The 21,913-nt window shown below is 42.3% G+C and overlaps 1 protein-coding gene across 3 annotated transcripts in view; it reads right to left on the bottom strand.

Annotated features, from left to right (window-relative positions):
* INPP4B (inositol polyphosphate-4-phosphatase type II B) overlaps nt 1–16,603 on the bottom strand; it is a 340,922-nt gene extending 324,319 nt beyond the window's left edge. Inside the window, exon 1 of one of the 3 annotated variants that reach the window (XM_075090503.1) lies at nt 16,088–16,603. The gene's annotated coding sequence lies outside the window, so the exon portion shown is untranslated. The remainder of the gene's footprint in view (nt 1–16,087) is intronic. The other 2 variants (XM_075090505.1, XM_075090504.1) reach the window with 2 other exon arrangements.
* Between the last annotated feature and the right edge of the window lie 5,310 nt (nt 16,604–21,913).

Genomic DNA, 21,913 nt, shown 5'->3' with positions numbered 1-21,913 from the left:
ACAGACCAGCACAGAAGTATGAACCGTGCCAACCCAGAGTTTACTGTGGTGCTGACACAGATGGGAACTTTCAGCTTTGTTTTTCAGGATTAAGATAATTTAAAAATCTATAAATATGGATCTTAATCTGAATTCCTTGCAACTTGGTGTTTATTTAGTTCCAATATAATCTAACTTCTGGCAGACACATACAAAGGAAGATTTTATGCCTTATCCCTTAAGCAAAGAGTGATTTATAAGCACCAAAATGTCAAAGGAACTATGAGAGATATCTTACCTATCTCATCTGCAAAAATGACTGTAAGCTATTTCCTTTGACACCAAGTTAAATATTAATGTTCCCTAATATTACTCTTAACGTTAAGAATCCTCACATTTTAAATATTAAATCCACAACTAAAAGATTGGAAAATTACTTGCAAAAAATGTGTTAGATAATTGTGCCCTGTAACAACATGAATTTGAATCTAGTTGCTATTATCAAGAAACACTGTCCCACTGAGCTAGAAGAGATACACATACACATGCCCTGACTCAAACCACTTCCAAAATTATGTCAGGGAGACACAAAGAGTAGTACAACTAGACACAACAGGAAAACTTGTTACATTTTGTTAATTTAGTGTAAGCACAGTAGCAGAAGCTTCTTATGAGAATGCTGATTTCTTCCTTTTGGTTTCACAGGTACCTTTGGCACGCCCATGTTTTCTCTCTCGCTGCCCTTCTGGCACTGAGCTTTACATATGTTCATTTATACACGAGGACTCAGTTCCAGCTTTTTCCCCCAACTACAGTAAAACAGTGAGTAATGCATCTAGACCAGTAAGAATGCCAGTAATTTATGAAGTAATGCTGCTATTTGCAAATACTACATCACATATTCTGTAACATTTAGGAAACCAAACACAAGTAAAAATGTTATTTCAAACTGAAGACTGAAAGTATTACATTGATTCAGTCTGAATTTTTACATTAACAATGATTTTAAAGTTTTATATTTGGCAACTCTAGTTACAGTCCAGCCTGGAGCACACACAAACACTCATCTTTACCTGAGCAATTGAGCAATTCCCTGGGCAATCCAGCCATTACCATCTCCATACACTTCCCATGTGCTAATGCGTACGCTCAGCTGGGAACGCTGTAGCCACAATGGTGCAATAACAGGCAAGACAAGGCTTGCAGGCCAAGAAAGCATCCACACCACCATAAACTGCATACCCTGGTGCCAAAAGCGTTTGCTTGATTGGACAGATGATGTACTGCTCAAGTTCACTCACAGACGAGTGACCACTGGCCAGACCAAAACATTATTTTTAATAATTTATCTATCAATTTCTTTGAAAATTTGGAAATTGTTGGCGTCCTGGACCTGGAATCATAGCTACTGAGACTATACTCTGTACACAGAGCTTTGAGATCTCACCTGCCTCTTCTCCCTGATCTTTCCTGCCCTTAAAAAACACATGAGCAGCAAACTTCCCAACTGATGCTCTCACCTGCTCACTTCTTATTCCTCAGCCTTACTTATTTTGAACAGTAAATTACAGGAAGAGGATGTCTGGCTTGATACTATTACCCCAAACACATATGGTATTATTTTACCTGGTTATGACAAGCAGACAGGTAAGGACAGGGATGACAGATACTTAACGGGCCATTCTGAATCCCCTAGCCAAATCCCTGCATAAATTGTGGAATAAAAATCATAGTAATACTGTCCAGGTCAATTTGTCTGCTGATTAAAGCTCCTATTCCCAGTGGAGTTTTGAGGAGACCAGATACCACAGGAGTTAGTAGGAAAAATTGGATTCACGCTAATTTTATAATGCTTTCACCTTTGGGAGCAGAAGTCTCTCTCAGCACAGTGACTGACGGGAAACGTGGCAAAAAGTATTCTCACGTTTTTGTATTGTACATTAAAAAAAAACTCTCCACACTTCTTCCCCTCAAAAAATAATTGGTCTTTTCCTTCTCACGTTGCCCAGTACTGAAGAGCCATTCACTCCAAATCACATGGAATACAAACCAGAGCTGCTTCAAGCTTCAGAATTGTTGGTTTCACATTTGTCTAAATCCATACCCTGCTCCAACACAGCGCTGCAGCTTATGCAGTGCTTCTTGAACAACAACGCATTTTCCACGTGATTTGGGATTTGTTCTCCGGCATGCTAATATAAGTTAACTTTGTTATTCTCAAATGTCTATCTGCCTTTACCCTATCAACTGTAAAGTTATTTTTATCTTTACTGTGGACCAACGCTTGCTTTCTTTTTTAAATACTTTTCCAGACTGTGTGATGGCTTGCTTACTATTCATTCTTTCCTAGCCCAATTAAAAAATGATTAAAAAAAAACTCTGCTGGCTGCTGTAACCAGATAAAGAAATTAATATAAAAGAGGTTTGCATTGGGGTTTTTTCCCTTAATTTTTAAATACCTAAGCATATTTTCTAACAGACAATATCCCATTAAAATTACCATTATCCATAAATGAGATGAAACACATTTTTCTCAAAGAAAAAGCCACATTGGACTCATTGGTAGAAGTGAGAGAAAACAAACTTTAATTAGCTATGTACCATCAAGATCAACCGAGAGGTAATTTTATACCTGTGGAATACACAGTAAATACTAATAGAAAAATCATAAGGTGATTCTTTTCCAATAAACAGAAGAAAATGCAATGCCTGCTAGAGATGTCAGATTTCCCCTGGTTTAGAAAAGGAAAAATAAATATTTTATGACAAAAAAAGGAATGAATTATTGGGAAGTTAGGTTAATAAAAAACCAACTTTTGCACACAACGCTGTTTGTACATTTTAAAAGTAATGGTGAAGAAAGTTTACAAAGTTTCCTTTCTAAAATGTTGCATTGATAGTCAAAGTATTAATGTCTGTAGGAAGCCTAATGGTTTTCCAACATATTTCTTTAATAAATGGGTTAACTAAATTAGAATTATTTTTAATTTTTTTTTTTTTAATTAATTCAGTCTCTTGCCTGGAGCAGTCAGTTATTTACCCACAATGGCCATGAAACTCCCTGTGTTTGATGGTTTAATTACCTCCTCCTTGCCCGGTAATTCTTTTAAGGCATTTCTCTTTTTGTGTGTGACATAACAAACAAAAAGGATTATCTTTCTGTCTTTCTCTCTTCAATCTTACAAACTCACTCACACTTTGTGTCCCCTTCTTCACATATGACGACATGTAAGTTGATGGACTAAGGCAGCGTTTATTTTAAATATAGTATAAATTATTTTATTTACAGTTACCTGAACCACTGCAGTCCATGACCTATATAGACACCTGCTACCTACAGATATTACGAGATCTGAATTTTGTTTACTCATTTGGTTGCATCATCTGTCAGATGCAGAAAATCCTACTCAGAAGAGCATGGCAAGTTACACACATCTCCCACCCCAACGCTAGGTCCTGGCTTACACTGTCTGATTCTGTTAGTAGTCTGGGTATGATGAGAACTAGGTCTGAAAGCTACAAATATCCTTCACCAGGCTAGAATGGGAACAACACTATTTGGACAGAAATAGAACAAGCTGAAAGATAACTGTGTATGAAGAAAGAGCAAAAACCAGTATCGTTGACTGTAATAAGAGGACAGGATAACTGTAGTACGTCAGAGACTTTACAAGTTTTCTTCACTAATGAACACAGGCATACTGAACACTTCTCATTAAGTTCCAAAAAATAACTATATGCACCTTTCATTAAAGAACAAAAACCTGACTGCTTAACAGTATGTGAGAATAGAATTTACTTTAGTTCAAGGTCTGCTTAACCAACAATAGTTCTACATATAAAACTTAAATTACATCTTTGTTAAGAATTGAAACTAAACTTATTATGAACACATTAGAACAAACTCAAATCTTTTTATCTCCCAAATAACCATCAAGACCAACACTATGGGGCAGTTTGAAAGGCAAATCCTGATCACCAAAATTACCAAACGGTTTGGGCTGGAAAGGACCTTTGAAGGTCATCTAGTTCCAAACCTCCTGCCACGGGCAGGGACAACTTTCACTAGATCAGGTTGCTCAAAGTCCTGTCCAACCTGGCCTTGAACACTTCCAAGGATGGGGCACCCACAGCTTTTCTGAGCAAGCTGTTCCCGTGTTTCACCACCTTCACTGAAACAAATTTCTTCCTTATGTTCAATCTAAATCTACCCTCTTTCAGTTTAAAACCATTACCCCTTGCCCTGTCACTGCAGGCCCTGGTAAAAAGTCTTTCTCCATTTTTGTTAGAAGCCCCCTTCTTATAAGACTTGAGAGGCCACAGTAAGGTCTCCCTGGAGCCTATTCCAGGCTGAAAAACACCAACTCTCTCAGCCTTTCTTTAGAGGAGAGGTGTTCCAGCCCTTGGGTAATTTTTGGGGACCTCCTCTGAACATGCTTTAACAGTTCCATGTCTTTCCTGTACTGAGGGCTCCAGCACTGGATGCAGTACTTCAAGTAGGGTCTCCTGAGAGCACAGTAGAGGGAGAGAATCACCTCCTTTCACCTACTGGCCATGGTTCTTTTTATGCAGACCAGAATATAACCTGCTCCCTGGTCTGCAAGCACACATTCTCAGCTCATTCCTCATTTTTCTTCCATCAGTGTCCTGGTTTCATCTGGGATAGAGTTAATCATCTTCACAGTAGCTAGTATGGGACTATGTTTTGGGTTTGTGCTAAAAACAGTGGTGATAATGTGGAGATGGTTTAGTTGTTGCCAAGCAGCGGTTGCACTAGTCAAGGACTTTTTCAGCTCCCTGTGCTCTGCCAGGTGCAGAAGAAGCTGGGAGGGGACACAGCTGGGACAGCTGACCCAAACTGACCCAAGGGATATTCCATACCATATACTGAGCATGACATCATATGAAGCTGGGGGAAGAAGGAGGAAGGGGGGGACATTGGAAGTGATGGTGTTTGTCTTCCCAAGTCACCGTTATGCTTGATGGAGCCCTGCTTTCCTGGGGATGGCTGAACACCTGCCTGCCCATGGGAAGGAGTGAATCAATTCCTTGTTTTGCTTTGCTTGTGTGCGTGGCTTTGTTTTACCTATTGAATTGCCTTTATCTCAAACCACGAGTTTCCTCACTTTTACTCTTCTGATTCTCTCCCCCATCCCACTGCGGGGGAGCGAGCAAGCAGCTGTGTGGGGCTTGGTTGCTGACTGGGGCTAAACCACAATAACCAGTATCCCCAAGTTCTTATCAGCAGTTCTGCTGTCACTCAGCTCATCGCCCAGTCTGTACTGATATTGGTGATTGCCCTGAGCCAGGTGCAGGACCTTGCACTTGGTCTTTTTGAACTCCATGAGGTTCACGTTGGCCCACTTTGCTCAAGCCTGACAAGGTCCCTCTGGATAGTAAAAGCTTACCACAGGGTGTCTAGATTTGAAGTTTACCATAAAGTGTCTAGAAAGTAGGTATTAGAGACCTTGTGAGGCCAGAACATCATGCCAGGCAGGCAAAAGAAAATGGAAAGCAGGAAATAGATAGGAAAGTCTGACTTCTGTGCTTTGTGTTGTACGAACAACACAAAAGACAAGGAACAGGGCACGCTACCATGGCTAATACAAATAGTAAAAGAGAACCAGAAATGTTTCATCAAGATACTCACAAATCCATATTAAAGACACTGAAGATTCTGATGCTCTCCATGACCCAAATGCACGCTGTCACATTCCTGCCTCATAAAGGAAGTCAGTCTCACATGTGAATATCAAGGAGGCAGCCAGCTCATCATCTCCTCATATACACAGAAATTGTCTAAACATAAACAGGGACAAAACAACCTTTGAGGTAAGATGGAAAGTGGCCAAGCACACAGAGACTCAACTTCACTGTTAAAGACTCAGGAAAGCTGCAACACCAAGACTGTCATGGCATATCCTTTCATTTCCCATCTGGTAGGAAAATTTCTACTAGCCCTGATGTTGTTATGACTCCCCACAGGTTCCCTGCTCTGCAGACACTAGCTCTCCTCCAGTTTCTCACTGCCATTCTAACAGAGGCACATCTCACCTTGCCTGTTCAAGGTATCAGTACATTTGACCAAAATGCAAGTCTGAGCCTCAGGCCAGCGAGGGTTTTCAAGATGGGACCTATACTCCCTTCTAAGATACCAGCACTTCTGTGCCTCTCTGACTATCCTGTCTCTTCTGTGCATCTCCAGAATCAACATGAGAGGCTACATTACTAACAATTTTTAAATTAAGCTACAAAAATATTTTTAGAAAACAAAACCCAAAAGGCAAGATCTTAGAGAGTGTTTCCTTGAGCTTCAGTAAAATTCAAGCACTGCAAATGGGGTCAGAATCTGCTCCCATCACTTAGGGGAGGTGAGAGATATGTGACATTGCTGACTATACAACAAAGGCTCTTTTGATTTATTTACTACAGCAGAACTAACAAATTATCTGGATGTAAAGCTGCACCACTGCTCCAAATACAGAAATGAAAAACTCAGGTCATAACTGATGGGCTGGTATTGTCTTTTAAAATTGCTTAGAAAATATATCTTCTGCTATGTGTTCGGTATTGTTGCACTTTGTAATTCAATTTTCATAAAAATATTTCTGCCTTAACCTTTTAACTATAGTAGAAGACATTGCTTTTTCAGAACACAAAAATAGATTCTCAAACCTGATGTTTTTCAGACCTTAGGAAGTATCTGATAAGACCACAAATTCCCACAGACATGGGCTAGATCTTCATCAGTATTTTATTTAAAATAGGCAAACAGTGCATATGCTTTGGAGTGTTTTGGGGTTTTTTTTCCTCCAACTGGAACAGTTCATGAGGACAAAACTATTCATTATTTTTGTATTTACAAAAAGAGGTAGCCACAAACCTCAGGTAAAATTCCACTTTACCTGCACGATGTTGTTGTGATGAACTAGATCAGACAGAGGAGGAAAAAAAATAGATCGCTGCTTCAGGCAAAATGCCCAAGCATGTCATTCTATTGTAACATACCAAAATTGATTGTTAAGGTAATTTCAGTGCACTGAAAATGAGTAACAATAATTTTTCTTTTGAAATAGAGTACAGTTTTTCTGTGTTCTCTTGTTGATATAAATCTTAATAAATATTCACAGATAACTCTAGGACTCCTCATTAGCAAGCTGTTCAACAAGTTGAGCAAGTGCTGAATTAGGTATTTTAAATAATTATTATAAATGATCTTCTCATAGTAACATGGAAACAATTGTAGCATGTTTCTTAGTGGAACATCAGATTTATTCAAATATGATAGCCAACAAATGCTGACACCTGGGAGAAGACTGCAAGGTTTGGCTGTACTAGAAAAATAAGTGAACAACTCCAGAAAGGTTAGCTTCCCTTTGTCCCCACTGCTCAGCTAAGAAGTGACTTGTTCCCAGGAGCTCTGGAGACTCTGCTTGCTTTGCTTAATGTGGGACTGGTCACCTTGTTTCCAAGATCAGTATCAGTTAATTCCTCCAACTTGCACCCCTGACCACAGGTAACAGACAAGAAAGCTGTACCTGCAACTGGCAACTGAACCACCTGTGGTAACAGAAAGGGAGGAATTTTATCCTACACAGGCAAAAGTAGTAAAATAAATAAAAAGTTTTTACCTTCCTTGTAACATCATACTACCAATAACAGCAGCTTAGAGGGTTACCTCGGTAGCGTACTGCGTCTTTGACCACACAGCATGCCATGGGCGTGATACACTCAGGAGCATCCCAAACACTTAGACAGGCACAGGACCCATTCTAAGGGGTACAGTTCTAAAGAACAGGCTGGTGAACCTCAAATGATAGCCAAGTGCTAGCCCAGAACAAAAACATCAGGAAACTGGGGGACCGAACTCCAGGTTGAGGGGGGCGTGGGGTAATAGGACCGATACCATCACACGCGCACAGATCAAGCCTCCTCAGCCTTTATGAAACACAATCCCAAACTGGAAAAAGGGATTTCAGTTTCCCCATCATCATGGCTGGAGGCAAGAATGTTGGACACTAGATCAGACAGTTTATTTCTGGAATACTTTTTATAGGGGTCTAAAATAAATGGCCATTTAGTCTTGCTTCAGTGTCTGTACTCCTTTCACCCTGTGAGCCAGTCAGTGACTTCTCATGGTATGCTTTTGTCAGGGATCTGCTCTGTCAGGTTCCCACGTGGCTTTAGATCAGTCGTCAGCTGCAAATCGTAGGACAACTCCTATTCACGTTCATACAGGCATCCACCACCTTTTTTTGGAATGAACTGCTGTTTAACATGCTTTTTCTTTTGTGCAAGGTTACTACAGTTTGCCATTCAATTAAGAAGGCTAATCAAAACAAAACAAACAAACAAAAAGATTATCTGTCAATGCCAAACCAGAGAGATCCGAACTGAGACGTGGTATCTCAATTTACGCTTGGAGTTCAGACAACAACTAAGATTCTGAGTTGCCAAGGAGAATTTACAGAAGCTTTCCTTTGCTGCAATCTATGAATGATGAAAGTTAAAGCTGAATTTTCAGAAGACCTCATCAACAGAGAGGGACACTACTTACCGTGCCCCTCCAAGACCAATATACACACAAACAGTATGTCTCCAAGAATAGGTTTATTGGAACATCTACATTTTCTGCTGGTAAGTCTTTTACATTATCTTCAAAATAATGATATTACAGGTATCGATGGTACCTAATGTTTTCTTCTGTGAAAAGCATTACAGTAGTAGCAGAAAAGCAAGGAAAGGGAAGTGTTATTTCGTCACTAAACGCCCCTGTTTCACAGTACTTTTCTATCTTCTGCTTAAAAGGAGTCATTATTAGAAGTTGGGATTTTGTACAATATTCTTTCCTCAAACATATTCAGCATGTCATGACTTGTATCTTAAGCATGTACAGTCTTCCTAATTTACCACCAGACTGATTACTGACCAATTTTAGTGCAAAGTACTACATATATTTATACATGCATTTTGACAGCCTGACTATGTTTAATAATCCCAGCATGCAGAAAGCTTTGCTTTTTCCAAAACACAGTTCCAAAGAAGCTATTGTGACCAGGCTTTTCATTTTTGTCAGAGAAAGAAAATCCAATTTATAAAAACATAAAGCTTTCACAGTGTTACATCAAACTGCTTTCTAATTTCACTTGCAAATACATAACAAAGCAGTTCAGCAACTATGCACACATCCTTTACAGGCTGGGTCTTCTAATCCCTCTTGCTTTTTATGCTTTAGCAGGGAAATCTATCTTTAGGATATCACACCTTGATGGTACAGAAACCGATTTAAAGGTTTCTTATAAATGTTGTTTTCTCCACCTTGATCAGAATTTTTGTATAATCAGACACTGCTAAAGGAAAACTCTGAAAGCACCTCAAGGTACACTAACAAAGGACGCGCTTTGCTCAAAACAACTGTCCTAACTCCCATTCTCATGAAGTCCCCTTGCAGTGCTTGAATAACATTAAGATGCATTCGGGCTTCTTGAGGTACCATTTCTTAAGAGTGACATTACAGCAATTGATTTTATTTATATATATATATATACATATTTTTAAAAAAAAGTCACATACACAAACACCTTCCGTAAGGCAAAGACAATAAACTGCAATTTGACATCAGTAATTTGCCCTGGAGATTATGTACAATTTATTTTATTGTAAAAACCCAACATATACATACCAGATTGTCCTATGTAAACGATAAATGGTTATAATACAGCTAAGAAATATTAAAATGAAGTCTCACCCGTTGTTGTTTTATCAGTTGACAGCTTTTGTCCTACAGTTTTAAAATATATGACTCAAATAACATTTTCAAAAACACATGTGGTTTTCCTAACCAATAAGTAACTACAAACACAAGCCAGCTAACCAAGATTAAACTGTAGACTGAATTTACAGTATGCCAGCTATGTTACAGGAACTGCCCAAATGTATCCTCAAACAAGGTAAATTCAAGACAAATTTAGATCATGAAAAATAAATGACCTTGTATTTAACAAGGGTACATGCAGTAAAAATATGCTTACCTATGAAGTGAACAGTAAGTGTGGCAGCTTCTGCTGGGTTGTTAAGAATTCAAAATGTCTTAAAGCTTCTTCATATTTTACACTGCCATCTAGCGTAGGCTATATTTATATGTTCCAAGCTTCCAACTATCTGCACCTGAGTATCCAAAACCAAAAAAACACTCCACTAAAATAGCAGCCATCACTCTTGCTCATATTACTTGGAAACTATCAATTCCTAGAAGGAAAAGACTACACTAGCCAGCTGAAACAAAACACCAAAACTTCGAGCTATCTGACACCAACAGTAGGAAAGACAAAAAAAAAATTCCTAGCTACAACAATTAAGAATGATATACATACATTTTTAATTCAGTGGCTGAACAATCATCAGATATGATTCATTTGGAAAAATGTTTAATGTAGATTCACTGAGTGAAAACTTAATTCATGCAGGTTATGCATCTGTGCTTGTATAGAAACTACACATCAAACCAGAGAGCATTTGCCAATAGCAGGTCTAAACTGAGAATGCTTATTTCTTTTTTTTTTAAACCAGGTGTTTCTTCATCATTTACATCCTCTATCTTCCTTCCAAGGTTTAATTACTGGATCACCACCTGATAAGCCTGATCACGCTGCTCCTGTGGGAAGAGCTGTTGTGCAGGACTGCAGGAAAGTTTGCTTTACAACCAACTTCCCCCACGGAGGCAACGTTGCTATCTTTATCATTTCCAGCTAACACAGAGAGGCTACGCCACGTGGACGTTCTACAAAAGCCACACGAATTGCGTGTCATGGCAGACAGTAACACAGAAATTCCAGATATCGTGTAGCTCTAGAACTGCCCTTTGGAGGGGCAGGGGGGAATACCCAACCCACACACTGCCTTGGCTAAAGCAAAAAGGCACTTTCCATACACACTACAACTATTAGATTATTAATTTGAAAACTTAAAGATCTTCTCATTAATTCGAAGTATATTTTTAAAACTATAAAAATAGCAGACCAACGTTATTCTGAACGTCAAAGGCAGTATCTCCTACTCTGTGTACCAAATTCTGCTCTCATTTACAGTATAAACTAGAATAACCATTTCAAAAGATTTATTCTAAAGTTATGTCACTATAGCAGAGAAAGTAATTTCATCCTATAAAACTCAGTTCTACTGACACCTGTTTTCTTTAGCCATTTATACATACACAAAGCAAACAAAATCCAGGCAGAGCAGCGATATTACTGCTGTAATAGAAACACTGTACAATACCAAAGTGTGGATGCGTTCCTCTTAATGCTCCATTTGCACAGCAGTAAGTACACAAGATACCATGTCACATTTAGCTCCTAGACTTTTATATCCATTTTCATGGTTTTGAGCCATTTTCGTAACACAGGTATGCACCCTAGGTTCAGTGCACCTTACTAGCATTGCTGTAATATGCTAAGATCAGAGTTTATAAATAAACAAACAATACGAAAACCTGATGGTACATGAAGAACTGTCAAAATACAATAAAAGCTTATTTCCCACAAGACTTTCTCCCTCTTAATTGTCCATTACACATCCACCTCTTACAATCACAATAAAAGACCAAGTCTTTTTAGTGCCTCGTATTAAGAGATTTCACTCTATTTGCCAAATTAGTGTTTATGCAGCAAGAAACTCCTATTGACAAATGTACAGCTAACAGAATTAAAGGAATTTATATGAATGAAAGAGTTTTAGTTATGTATATACAGTAAGTTTAAGAGAAAATGCTCCCCAGACGGACTTAGCCCAGATTGACTTTACTACTGTACTCAAGACAAACTTGACTGAGGTCACAGCACAGGGTAAAGTTTCATAGAAGCAGGGTATACAACAAAATTAAAAACATCCACCAAAAAAAAACCCACAGATGGATTTGATTTTGAATGCCATGGCCCACAGTAACAGAGCATGAACTCACCCTGCCAAAGAAATGGACTTGACGAACCGCATCACATTTAACAACGTTGACACCATACTACGTCAAGTAAGCACCTTTAGCTTGTGCTGTCTTTTGTATTTTCATTAAATAGAGCCTTCTTCAACATTAAAAACAATCTGAAGGAGCCTGCGGGCCAATTCACTGACAAACAGGAAAAGGCAGCTTAGTTTGTCAGGCTGAGGCAAAAAGCCTGTTAGCATCCTAACCTATGGAAATCAATATTAATCCTCCTGTGCAGCTACAGAGCTGAAACTACTGTAAGCAGAAGAACTGTCCTGCCCAGTCTCTTCTGGATTCAGAAGGCTGGTAAGTTCTATAGAATTTGGTTCTAAAACACCTTAGAAGCAGAAATAATGCTACATTTTTCAAGACTGCCTCTAAAGATACTGACATCAAACAATTTAAAACCCATTGCTGAAACATGTAAGCAAACTTTATCATTGTAAACTTGAAAAACCTACAGAGTAAGTGAATACAATTTGTTCTATTCACTCCCTCTTAAAAGACAAATTAATAAACATACCATGCACAGTGCAAGATGCCCACTTCGCTTTTCAGTATGTTATCTCACTATACCTTGCCAAAAACATACACAAGACTTGGAAGACAGACAACGTATCCTGCCTCCCAACAGCAATTTTCACAGTAGAATACATGGTATAAATCTGATTTGCTGTTTGAGATTCTGCCCAACTTTAGTTAGCTTACGATGACAGAAGAAACAGGGAAAAACCTCTTCCCTGAAATGATCTGCTGCTGACCTGGACAAATTAACTGAATCTACCTTTGCAGATTACGGGGAAAATAAACTAAAGAATCCTCCCTCATTAGTTTATAGTTTTTTCTCTTCTTAATATTCAGCTGGAAAGCAGTTAACATAGTCTTCCAAACAGCAGGAAACAAATTCACAAACCTCAACTCCTTTTCAGAATTGCCAGCGTGGATTTTGTATCAAGACAAGCAAGTCTTCTTAATTAAAATCCTCCATCACTGTGAAGACATCTATGAGCTTAAGTCTAGCACCGCACTCAAACCTTGCACCACCCAGCCAGCTTTTCAAGGGTTGTCCCAGGTTTTCAGCAACAGATCAACTATCCCCAACAGGAAAGCCTGATAAATCTTAAGGGCTGCAAGAGCAAAAGGAACTGTGACTGCTCCTTAAGGCATGAGATGGAGAATCTGGGACAAAACTGTAGTGAGACTGCCAGGGTTTGTAGGTGGAATCAGGAAGTGTGGGGAGGGCTTCCAAACCCAGGGTAGGTATTAAGCAAGACCAAAGGCTTGGTGAGGCCAGGACTGCCAACTTTCCCCAAATAACATTTCAACCTTCCGTCCACCCCACATTTTGACATGTGAAGTTAGATTTCCAAGTTATTTTTAAAAGGCAGGGAAAAGTATTTCATAGAATTTGATTTATATCAGTCCAGGTTACTATGGAAGAAGGAATCCTTCTTCAGAAGTGTGATAAGTAACATTTGCCATTCATCAGCGGTAACAATAAAATATTAGTGTAATAGAAAAGATTTAACAAGCCAAACAAAACTAGCCCTTCCTAAAACTCTCCATCAGTCAGAGCATTTGGCATACAGGAAAGGTTATGAAAATATAAATTAGAGAGAGAAACATAGCTAACTGCCCAAGTGTTTAAGAATGCTAGTTTAAGTTATCATAAATTTTGAAGAAACATTAGTGTTGGGAGTAATCGTCCACCTTTCAGTTTGTCTCTCTTGGCAAACTATCTTACTTTCTCCTCTAAATCTGTTACATAAATCCGAAAAGTATTGTTTTCATATTTCGCTGCAGAAGTGATATACTAAAAATATATATCCATAACAAGCTAAATAATTGAGCAGATGTATCAATTCCACTACTTCTCAAAATCCATAGTAAATTCAGGCCTAGGCCTATTCTAACAATTACTTCACCTGCAGACTAGCTTGCAGCCTCCACTCGCTACCATCAACCACCAGCGCTGTCCTCCACAGGCTGACTTCGATGCTCCAGGCAGAGCTTCTGCTCCTGGGGGTTTTTTTGACTTCTTGCAGTACAGTAGACTTCCAGGTACTAAGCACAGTATTAACCATGCATTTTGATTCACAAAACCTTCACCTAATGTTGTGAAATCTTCAGGTCAGGTCAGAAGATAAGGAGTCGGTAATAAAGGAGGAACTGTAGGAGGCACCTGGATAAACCTGCTCAAACTGATATACCTTAGCCTGAGGAAGACAGAAGTCTTTGATCAAAAAGAACTAAGGCAGCCTCACAAATAAGTCTCTCCAGAGAAACCAGAGCAAAAGAGAGGCCAGCAGCACTTGCAAGGTTTGAGGAACCCATGGAGAACTGGAACTTGAAGCTTTCAGTAGTCCAAGAGAGCCAGTAAAAGAAAAGCTTTATTTTAAAGAAAGATTTCATCTTATCTTGGGCATTGTAGAAACTCTTTCAGAAAACTGATGAAAGCAAGCACAAACAGGGATCTGAAGTAGTAACGCTGCCGCATGCTCCCACTAGTATCATCGGGGCTGTAAAAATCTGACAGGACTAACTTCTGCTCTTATTAATTTTCTGACGCATATCTTAATTTTAGTGGAATTATCAGAATGTGTGAAGTAAACAGCATTCAGCCCTGCATGGATAGTTACAGTAATGAGGACTTACATGCACAAACTCCATCCAATATACGGGTTCACAGGACAAAAAAAACCTAAGATTTTGTTTACCACAAACCACAGCGCTTCAAAGCTAGTTCAAAATTAATCAAGTAAAATAACATTAAAAAAAAAAACACCAAATTACTGGAACACTGCCTTTTTAAAGACTGCTATCATACTTGTAAATACTATTGGAATATAAGAAGTTTTGTTAGTCACCAGTTATTTACAGAAACTCTTGCTTTGAAAAAGACCACGAAGCAGGAATTTTCCCCCATCATTCTTGCTCTGCAGACATCCTTTACATATGCCTGTAAACCAGTGAAGACTGAAAATGAGTCTTGTTTTTGAGATTCAAAGCCAGATTTAGATGCCATATATATGGCCTGATTTTAGTATATCTAACACATCATTAATGGCTAAATAAACAAATACGTTTCTTCTAGTGAGGAGGAGAAATGGAAACGTAATTATGCATCAGATAAGAACATTGACCTGCAAAGACTTCATCCTATTATTTTTATTTCAGATGAGGCACCGGGTTAGCTTTGGGGACCAGGCAAGCAGATAGCACAAGGTCTGCCACCCATGCTTCAAAATCTGTATGTCATTTTAGGGAGAAGAAAATAGAGCTCCACTTGGTCACAGTTCAGAAATTAAATATCATCCTCCCCACCCCCCCCTTTCTGGCTGATACAATTGTAAGTTACAACGCTGCTCAACTTAGCTATATGTTATACTTTTCTTGTGGTTTCCAGCGCATTTCAGCAGTGGCTGTTATTTGCAAGATGGGGACGGGGATCCTACAGCTCAGTTATTCTGCCAAATTAACCCCTTAGCGGCACCTACGGAGCCTCCTACCCGCCTCCTCAGCCAAGTACCCCCAACTTTCGAACATGACAGAAAACCGCTGCAAATAAGGCCCTCAAGACCCCCCCAAGGCCCCTTCGAGGGAGCCAGGGCTCCAGCTGCGCGGGGGGCGGCCGGGCACGGCGCCGCGGCCGGGGCGGCCCGGAGGCTCCCCGGCAGCTGCCGCCGGCGCCGGGAGAAAGTGGCAGAACCCCCCCCGCGGGTCTCAGCTGGAGCTGCCCCGGCAGCCCGCGTACCCCTGCGTCGCGGGGACCCCCGGAGGGCGGCGGCGGGGCCGGCCGGGCCGCCTCCCTTCCCTCAGCCCCGGCCCCGAGGGGGCGCGGCGCCCGCCCCGCAGGCGGGAGAGCGGCGGCCGCCCTCAGCGCACCCCCGGCCGGGCCGCCCGGCTGCGGCGGCCCCCGACGGGAGCGTCTTCGCCTTCCGCGGGGCTGCGCACGCCTTGCGGGCTGTGAAACTTGATAAGGGAATAAAAAGGGAGGGACGTTGGCGGAACCGATTCCCAGCTTTTAATCGCTCCTGACGCGCCGAAGCCCAGCGAGGAAACGAGGAAAGGAGGAAACAAAACCCATGCCGGCGACTCGAGCCCCCGCCCGCCCCGAGCGGCTGTTACCTGGCGGGCGCCCGGCCGGCGGAGCGACCGGCGCGGCACTTCCCTCCGGTGCGTGCCCGTGCGGCTCGGCGGCTGCCGAGCCTGCTATTTATAGTCCGGCGCCTCCAGCAGCGCGGCGGCGAGAGAAGCCGAGGGCTGAGCGCGCCGGTAGCCGCGCCGGGCAGCTACAGCCGCGCCCGCCCGCCCGGCGCCCGCCTCCCCGCCGGCACAGGGAGGGCGAGTGGCGGCTGGCGCTGGCCGCGGGTACCGGCGCTCGCTTCTGCCCCCCGGCGCCGCCCTCGGGCGAGTCTCCTCCCAATGTCACCGCAGCCCGGCGGCGGCCGCCCGGCTCGGCGGCGGCCCCGCAGGTAGCGCCCGTGAGCCCGCGGCGGTGAGGAGAGCCGGGAGGTGCCCCCCGCAGTCCTGTGGCCGTCCGGCAGGCAGGCAGCGAGGCCCGGCCCGGCCGCGCAGAGGTGACCCGCCGCCGCCGCTGGAGGAGGCGAGACCGACGCTGGGGTGTGGGAGGGAGAAGCCGCCGCTTGCCATTCACCTCCTGCCGCCCAGAGGGAGCCCGGCCTCCGCGGCCGCCTCTGCCGAGTGCCAGGGGCTGGGAGGCGGTGGCGGGAGCCCGCCCGGCCCGGGGGGACGGTCCGACGGGGCGGGGGGTCCCTCCCGGGAAGGCGCCGGGCCCGGGCTGACGAGCCCTTGAGCGGCACCTCCTCGCCCGGGGCTGGAAGGCGCTGGGGCACGGTCGCTCAGGGGGACGCAGCGTGACCGGGGGGAAGCGTTGGTGGCCTCCCCCCCTAGGAGCTGGGGCCAGGGGCCCCCCGGGAGGCAATGCACGGCTCCCGGAGCCGCCGCGCTGGCTCCTTTTCGGCTTCAGACGTTTGGGGGGTGGGCGATGAGGGAAGCCCCTTCCTGTCAGCGAGGGGGGGGGAGGGCTGCCCCTTGCCTGCGCCGCCGCTCCAGGCAGCGCTACCAGCCTCCACAAACGCGGGCTTCCCCCCGCCGGGAGCCGCAGCCTCCCCCTTCCCGCCCCCGGGGGCCCGGGGCAGGCGGCGGGGACGCTTACTGCGCTTTCCTCCTCGTAAATAAAGGACTTTCCGTCGAAGCTGTGTGGGGCTGTGCGTTGTCGACCCAGCTTCCTCAGGAAGGGTACCTGAGGTGGCCCCGATGGCGGAGCGGACCCCTCCAGCCCCCAGGAAGCTCAGCCTGTAAGTGCAGACGTGGTCTGAAAATCGGTTTCGCATGTAAAGCAACAGAGGAATAAAGGAAAGTGATTTCTGATGCTTCTTACTCACTTTATAATAATCTTCATATAATCCAGTTTTTTATTTCTCCTGCGGTTAGAGAAATTCCGGTGTTTCAAATTTCAGTTAATCCCACTGAGACCGCTTGTGCATCGTAGCAGGACACCGCCTGGGATTTGAGCTGCGCAAGCAGCTCCTCCACCATCGCACACAAAACAACTGAAGTTAATACTGATGAGATAGCTACTTTAGCCTACTCGATAGCATTTGTTACAGAGTTGGATTTTAGGGTTTCCTATGTTGTAATAGCTGCAGTCATCTACAAGGTACCAGGACAAAGCCTGATAATGATCTGTGCGAAGCAAGACTTGATAGAGCTTCAAGGGCTTGAAGTCAAAACAAAGTTATACAGAGACACAAAGTTGGGAGCAGAGAGGGGCTAACCAAATATTTGCATTTTAAGTTACATAAAAATTGAAAGCAAAACCCTCAGAAGGCACGAGAGAGAGATTTGGCATTGTCTGAACACTTAAACATGAGACATAATACACAAAAACCTAGCTTGATGGAACTCCCATTTTATGTAAAGCTTCTTGTGCACAAAGGTTTGCAGAATCAGGCTTATATCGAACAAGCCATTGTACCTAAGTGATACTGCCTTTTAAATTCAGAGATGGGTCTCTCGAGTATCTCTCATGCACAATATTATGCTTCTCACAACAGGAATTTCTTTGTAATCTTCCTTGTTCAATTTTTAATGTTCCATAGCATAACACATAGCAGAGAAAGATCCTGCTGACATAGGAATCAATACCAGCAGACTCTGAGAGCTACCAATGAAAATGCAACTTGTGACCCGGGAGCTCACAAAACTTAGCTAGATGTAGTTCTGTAGCATGGGGTGCTTCTGTCTCTGTGCTCCCTTAAGAACTGACTACTACTCAGGTTGGTCTGTGCTTACTTTTCAAATGAAAGCAATCCCAAGCTCCTGGATGTGTTCAGAACTGAGGACAAAGTCTGTAAAACTGATGTCCTGCCAGGTTTGGAAGGAGTCGCCATGAGAGCGCCTGCTTACGTATTGCAGTAATGAAACCTTAAATAAATATAGCACCGAACATACAACGAGCAGTTACCAGAAGTACGGTCTTGAGGTATTCTTTTTCTTGGGCAAGGCTTTGTTGTACAGCAGGTCATACTGCAGACCACAGGAAGGAAAAAGGCTGAATTTCAGATTACTCTTACATTAAGATGCAAGATGTTACTGGAGGATGCCTGTTCAGAAACCTACCGTATGTCAGGACAGAAAAAAGATAATCAGAGTTTTATCCCCCTCTAAAATGTTTTAAAAAGGGTCTATAGCCTAAAACTCTCTTTCATCACACAGTCAGAATTTTCAGAGCTTGAAATTACACTTAAGCATAAAAACTGCCATCTGATGTTCAAAAGTACTGAGCTCAAAATTATTTCAAATGTGTTTCAATGCTCCCTACCTCTGAAAATCACATTTCTTTAAGTGCCTAGATATGGATTTAGGGTGCCTAACTGCATCCACTCAGGCTTGAAAATTTTAGCCTACATATACCTGTGCTTCATAATAAATGTATCAGAAAGCTTCAGACAAGCTATAAAAGCATTCTTGAAAAAGCAAGGCAGACTTGAGCCGTTGGAAGGCTAGACACCACCCTGACAAAGCACTTGGCTGTAGAATTCAACTCATTCAGGTATATGGAAAGCAGCATTTGGAGCCCAGGCTTTAACAGATGACTGTAGTAGCAGGACAAAAATGAAAATGAAACACCTTCTGGGGCAGTTTTTCCCTGTTATTTACTCACTGGTATTTCCCAACATTTTCCAAATCAACGTGCTTCCTTCTTTAAAATCTGCCTTTCTGCTGCCTCCCCAGCTGCTACATATGACCTCCGATAATCCGCCTTATATATATTAAGTATATCTAAGCTTCCTGGTCTGATACTATTCTGTTTGACCATCAGATCAAATCAAGAGTCTCCTACTTAGTGAAAAAGGTGAGGATAGGGAGGTGAGGGAAGGAGCAAACAAGAAATTAAACTGTAACAGACTTAAGACTTTGCAAGGGAACAGCACATGGAGCTTTTGGAGACTATCCCTGCTCTGCTAGCCAGATCCAATCTGACTAGCAAGGTTTACTATTTCCAGGCCAAGGTCTGGGATCAAAGAGAACATTAAATCATTAAAGAACTTCAGGATGAGAAAAAGAAGTAGGATTTAATGGCCTGTCAGCAGCTGCAGTGGAGCCTCTGTGCTGGAGAAGCTCTAGCAAGCAATCTGTGTCTCCCAGTGCACCGGGGGAAATAACAGGGCTGATAGGAATTTACTAAACTTTCAAGGAAAGGCAAAGGTCTAAGCAAGAGGAAATGCAAATCTTTATTGTTATAGGCCTTTGCTCAGAGTACGTTTCAATGGATAAAAATGGTTTGTTTTCAAGAAGCTCTTTTTGTGTTATCTTCGATCAGCATTCTGTATAACAGTTTACTGGGGAAAAGAGTTAATGTACACCAAACGCAATTGGGTCTGTCACGCTAACCTTGTTAGGAAGCAGGGCTGTGTCAGCCAGAGAAGTTCAATTTAGGCTCAGTATTCAAAAGGGGGACTGAAAAGCATCTAAAGCGTTCTGTGTTCCTGAGCACTGAAACATCTTTGAAGGCACAGCTAGGGTAAAAATCTAGGGCTGCTTGTTCTCAGGACAGTTCGTACGAATGACTGCATAGCATAATTGCATTGCTTCTCCATACTAACCACAATACAGCAAAGAGTATTGAATTTATACCTGCTTTTTAACTGCAAAGAACTAGGGAATCAGTATCTAAATCGTAATGAAAGCATAAATGGTGCCTGTATCAGTGGCTGATCACTCCCAGCCCTTAAAGCTTGTGTCCTCCTCATGGTGGAACCAACAACCCTGCCTGAAACCGAGATGCTTTGGCACTGAGCCAAAACCTAAAATACCAAATGAAAATCAGCAAAAACACCTCCTAAGCAGGACTGAGCTTGACTGGTACAGCCTCCTGCATAACGGTGTCGCTGTAGATTACTGCACAAAATTGAAGTCTGTAAACTATGTCAGGCTTTTAACAGAATCAGTGACTGTGAACTACAGTTTGGCTCTCTGTGCCTCACACCTCATTACTTACACCAATGATGAATGCGTGAAAAAAGTTACCCTGCTAATCTAATCAGGATTTATACCCAATATACATATTCTGGTATATATATATATATTCTAGGTTGTGCAAGGGAACTGAAAACCACCTGTTACTGAACAAATCAAGGCCTTGACCTTACAGGTGGTTCTGCGTGAGCAATCAATTGTGCCAGTGGCTCCAGAGAGGCCTGTGCAGGCCACTGCCAGCATAAAACAACTCGCAGGGTCAACACCCACCAGAGGAAGAGCTGTATAACTAATGTAACAGAGGTGAAACTGAAATTGAGACAATTACCATACTACAAAAGACTGAAGAAAGCAATGTCAAAGGAAAACACTTCCTCAGTTATCTGAAATGATCACAGATCTTTTGTCAAAAGACAATAAAGAAAAACAACACAGAACCACTGGAGAAAACGACTGCAGAGATAGTATCATACTGTGTACCAAATGAGAGATGGGTGGTAGTGCAAATAATAAAAAAAAAAACCCAAAACAGAATGAAATCGTGTGCTGAATATATTGCACCTCCAGCTGAAAGGCGGCTAGATGTGCTTCCTTTACACTTTGGCAATATTGTGTTTATTGTACGAGTAGGGAGTGATTGTTAACAAAGTGACCCAACTCAAATGTTTTTCTGTGTACTGGATAGATCATGCAAATATTTATCATCAACACCAATCTGAACAGTAATTTTACCTCTTGCCCCACTGTAAGGGAAAAGTCAGTCTTGGAAATCCCAGATAAAGCATATTGCACTATTATTGTTCTTTTCAGTAGCTATGAGTTGCATCATTTATTGCTATGCAAAGTTGAGTATAAAACCAAGCAACAACAAGCAGAGTTCCAAAGGACAGCGAACGTGATTTTGTCACTGATATGATCTTGGAAATACCTTATTTATACAACACAAAATGCTTAACAGCATAAGCCTTCTCCACTGTTCAAAACATGATAATGGAGTGACTTTATTGTAATAGCCTCTGTGTCATGTAGCCTCTCATAAAGCTTGCATAACCACTTTATCATGTGCTCTGGACACACTGACAACCACGCAGTTGTGTGCCCAGGCCTAGTCTGGATCAGATTTGACAGACAAGACAGACCTGTGCAGATCTTGTACTAAAGGCTGTGGGGGCTGTTGCCTAAAAACAAAAAGTTTTAATTTCATTTTGTGCTCACTTTGTACCAACATAAATGACTATAGAGCATGCAAGGCTTTAAAGAATCAAGATCAGTGATTAAATTATTGGTCCAGTTCCATTAGTACAAACCCTGTAGACTTCAGGGGTCTTTTTACTGAACTTTGCACAGGGCAGAAGCCATAGGTTTTATTAGATCTACTGGTATTGTACGCCATCTTTCAGGCCAAACACCCTGTTACTGGACGTTGGACACTTAACCTCTGCCAAAAAA

The sequence above is a fragment of the Phalacrocorax aristotelis genome, chromosome 4 (assembly GCF_949628215.1).
Source record: "Phalacrocorax aristotelis chromosome 4, bGulAri2.1, whole genome shotgun sequence".
Classification (NCBI taxonomy): domain Eukaryota; kingdom Metazoa; phylum Chordata; class Aves; order Suliformes; family Phalacrocoracidae; genus Phalacrocorax; species Phalacrocorax aristotelis.
This window is presented reverse-complemented; position numbering and strand designations above follow the sequence as displayed.